This window comes from Oncorhynchus mykiss, chromosome 10 (assembly GCF_013265735.2).
Source record: "Oncorhynchus mykiss isolate Arlee chromosome 10, USDA_OmykA_1.1, whole genome shotgun sequence".
NCBI lineage: Eukaryota > Metazoa > Chordata > Actinopteri > Salmoniformes > Salmonidae > Oncorhynchus > Oncorhynchus mykiss.
In genome coordinates, this window is record NC_048574.1 from 80,840,620 (window position 1) to 80,845,619 (window position 5,000).

The 5,000-nt window shown below is 37.1% G+C and overlaps 1 protein-coding gene across 1 annotated transcript in view; it reads left to right on the forward strand.

The window, feature by feature from the left end:
• LOC110515606 (ankyrin-2) overlaps window positions 1-5,000 on the forward strand; it is a 199,104-nt gene that overhangs the window by 117,085 nt on the left and 77,019 nt on the right. The gene's annotated exons all lie outside the window — the stretch shown is intronic.

Sequence of the window (5,000 nt, forward strand, 5' to 3'; positions counted from 1 at the left end):
TATAATATAGTACTGTCTATGTCTCATCAGACCCTCTATCACTGTGTTGTTGTGTATAAAATAGTACTGTCTATGTCTCATCAGACCCTCTATCACTGTGTATAATATAGTACTGTCTATGTCTCATCAGACCCTCTATCACTGTGTATAATATAGTACTGTCTATGTCTCATCAGACCCTCTATCACTGTGTATAATATAGTACTGTCTATGTCTCATCAGACCCTCTATCGTTGTGTATAATATAGTACTGTCTATGTCTCATCAGACCCTCTATCACTGTGTATAATATAGTACTGTCTATGTCTCATCAGACCCTCTATCACTGTGTATAATATAGTACTGTCTATGTCTCATCAGACCCTCTATCACTGTGTGTAATATAGTACTGTCTATGTCTCATCAGACCCTCTATCACTGTGTATAATATAGTACTGTCTATGTCTCATCAGACCCTCTATCACTGTGTATAATATAGTACTGTCTATGTCTCATCAGACCCTCTATCACTGTGTATAATATAGTACTGTCTATGTCTCATCAGACCCTCTATCACTGTGTATAATATAGTACTGTCTATGTCTCATCAGACCCTCTATCACTGTGTATAATATAGTACTGTCTATGTCTCATCAGACCCTCTATCACTGTGTGTAATATAGTACTGTCTATGTCTCATCAGACCCCTCTATCACTGTGTATAATATAGTACTGTCTATGTCTCATCATACCCTCTATCACTGTGTATAATATAGTACTGTCTGTGTCTCATCAGACCCTCTATCACTGTGTATAATATAGTACTGTCTATGTCTCATCAGACCCTCTATCACTGTGTATAATATAGTACTGTCTATGTCTCATCAGACCCTCTATCACTGTGTGTAATATAGTAATGTCTATGTCTCATCAGACCCTCTATCACTGTGTATAATATAGTACTGTCTATGTCTCATCAGACCCTCTATCACTGTGTGTAATATAGTACTGTCTATGTCTCATCAGACCCCTCTATCACTGTGTATAATATAGTACTGTCTATGTCTCATCATACCCTCTATCACTGTGTATAATATAGTACTGTCTGTGTCTCATCAGACCCTCTATCACTGTGTATAATATAGTACTGTCTATGTCTCATCAGACCCTCTATCACTGTTTATAATATAGTACTGTCTATGTCTCATCAGACCCCTCTATCACTGTGTATAATATAGTACTGTCTATGTCTCATCAGACCCTCTATCACTGTGTTGATGTGTATAATATAGTACTGTCTATGTCTCATCAGACCCCTCTATCACTGTGTATAATATAGTACTGTCTATGTCTCATCAGACCCTCTATCACTGTTTATAATATAGTACTGTCTATGTCTCATCAGACCCTCTATCACTGTGTATAATATAGTACTGTCTATGTCTCATCAGACCCTCTATCACTGTGTATAATATAGTACTGTCTATGTCTCATCAGACCCTCTATCACTGTGTATAATATAGTACTGTCTATGTCTCATCAGACCCTCTATCACTGTGTATAATATAGTACTGTCTATGTCTCATCAGACCCCTCTATCACTGTTTATAATATAGTACTGTCTATGTCTCATCAGACCCTCTATCACTGTGTGTAATATAGTACTGTCTATGTCTCATCAGACCCTCTATCACTGTGTATAATATAGTACTGTCTATGTCTCATCAGACCCTCTATCACTGTGTTGTTGTGTATAATATAGTACTGTCTATGTCTCATCAGACCCCTCTATCACTGTGTGTAATATAGTACTGTCTATGTCTCATCAGACCCTCTATCACTGTGTATAATATAGTACTGTCTATGTCTCATCAGACCCTCTATCACTGTGTTGTTGTGTATAATATAGTACTGTCTATGTCTCATCAGACCCCTCTATCACTGTGTATAATATAGTACTGTCTATGTCTCATCAGACCCTCTATCACTGTTTATAATATAGTACTGTCTATGTCTCATCAGACCCTCTATCACTGTGTATAATATAGTACTGTCTATGTCTCATCAGACCCTCTATCACTGTGTATAATATAGTACTGTCTGTGTCTCATCAGACCCTCTATCACTGTGTATAATATAGTACTGTCTATGTCTCATCAGACCCTCTATCACTGTGTATAATATAGTACTGTCTATGTCTCATCAGACCCTCTATCACTGTGTTGTTGTGTATAATATAGTACTGTCTATGTCTCATCAGACCCTCTATCACTGTGTTGTTGTGTATAATATAGTACTGTCTATGTCTCATCAGACCCTCTATCACTGTGTATAATATAGTACTGTCTATGTCTCATCAGACCCTCTATCACTGTGTTGTTGTGTAGAATATAGTACTGTCTATGTCTCATCAGACCCTCTATCACTGTGTTGTTGTGTATAATATAGTACTGTCTATGTCTCATCAGACCCCTCTATCACTGTGTATAATATAGTACTGTCTATGTCTCATCAGACCCCTCTATCACTGTGTATAATATAGTACTGTCTATGTCTCATCAGACCCTCTATCACTGTGTATAATATAGTACTGTCTATGTCTCATCAGACCCTCTATCACTGTGTATAATATAGTACTGTCTATGTCTCATCAGACCCTCTATCACTGTGTTGTTGTGTATAAAATAGTACTGTCTATGTCTCATCAGACCCCTCTATCACTGTGTATAATATAGTACTGTCTATGTCTCATCAGACCCCTCTATCACTGTGTTGATGTGTATAATATAGTACTGTCTATGTCTCATCAGACCCTCTATCACTGTGTATAATATAGTACTGTCTATGTCTCATCAGACCCTCTATCACTGTGTATAATATAGTACTGTCTATGTCTCATCAGACCCTCTATCACTGTGTATAATATAGTACTGTCTATGTCTCATCAGACCCCTCTATCACTGTGTATAATATAGTACTGTCTATGTCTCATCAGACCCTCTATCACTGTGTATAATATAGTACTGTCTATGTCTCATCAGACCCTCTATCACTGTGTTGATGTGTATAATATAGTACTGTCTATGTCTCATCAGACCCTCTATCACTGTGTATAATATAGTACTGTCTATGTCTCATCAGACCCCTCTATCACTGTGTATAATATAGTACTGTCTATGTCTCATCAGACCCTCTATCACTGTTTATAATATAGTACTGTCTATGTCTCATCAGACCCTCTATCACTGTGTGTAATATAGTACTGTCTATGTCTCATCAGACCCCTCTATCATTGTGTATAATATAGTACTGTCTATGTCTCATCATACCCTCTATCACTGTGTTGATGTGTATAATATAGTACTGTCTATGTCTCATCAGACCCTCTATCATTGTGTATAATATAGTACTGTCTATGTCTCATCAGACCCTCTATCACTGTGTATAATATAGTACTGTCTATGTCTCATCAGACCCTCTATCACTGTGTATAATATAGTACTGTCTATGTCTCATCAGACCCTCTATCACTGTGTATAATATATTACTGTCTATGTCTCATCAGACCCTCTATCACTGTGTATAATATAGTACTGTCTATGTCTCATCAGACCCCTCTATCACTGTGTATAATATAGTACTGTCTATGTCTCATCAGACCCCTCTATCACTGTGTATAATATATTACTGTCTATGTCTCATCAGACCCTCTATCACTGTGTATAATATAGTACTGTCTATGTCTCATCAGATCCTCTATCACTGTGTATAATATATTACTGTCTATGTCTCATCAGACCCTCTATCACTGTGTGTAACATAGTACTGTCTATGTCTCATCAGACCCCTCTATCACTGTGTTGTTGTGTATAATATATTACTGTCTATGTCTCATCAGACCCTCTATCACTGTGTATAATATAGTACTGTCTATGTCTCATCAGACCCTCTATCACTGTGTATAATATAGTACTGTCTATGTCTCATCAGACCCTCTATCACTGTGTTGTTGTGTATAATATATTACTGTCTATGTCTCATCAGACCCTCTATCACTGTGTTGATGTGTATAATATAGTACTGTCTATGTCTCATCAGACCCTCTATCACTGTGTATAATATAGTACTGTCTATGTCTCATCAGACCCCTCTATCACTGTGTATAATATAGTACTGTCTATGTCTCATCAGACCCCTCTATCACTGTGTATAATATAGTACTGTCTATGTCTCATCAGACCCCTCTATCACTGTGTATAATATAGTACTGTCTATGTCTCATCAGACCCCTCTATCACTGTGTATAATATAGTACTGTCTATGTCTCATCAGACCCCTCTATCACTGTTTATAATATAGTACTGTCTATGTCTCATCAGACCCTCTATCACTGTGTATAATATAGTACTGTCTATGTCTCATCAGACCCTCTATCACTGTGTTGATGTGTATAATATAGTACTGTCTATGTCTCATCAGACCCTCTATCACTGTGTATAATATAGTACTGTCTATGTCTCATCAGACCCTCTATCACTGTGTTGATGTGTATAATATAGTACTGTCTATGTCTCATCAGACCCTCTATCACTGTGTATAATATAGTACTGTCTATGTCTCATCAGACCCTCTATCACTGTGTATAATATAGTACTGTCTATGTCTCATCAGACCCCTCTATCACTGTGTGTAATATAGTACTGTCTATGTCTCATCAGACCCTCTATCACTGTGTTGATGTGTATAATATAGTACTGTCTATGTCTCATCAGACCCTCTATCACTGTGTTGTTGTGTATAATATATTACTGTCTATGTCTCATCAGACCCTCTATCACTGTTTATAATATAGTACTGTCTATGTCTCATCAGACCCTCTATCACTGTGTATAATATAGTACTGTCTATGTCTCATCAGACCCTCTATCACTGTGTTGATGTGTATAATATAGTACTGTCTATGTCTCATCAGACCCTCTATCACTGTTTATAATATAGTACTGTCTATGTCTCATCAGACC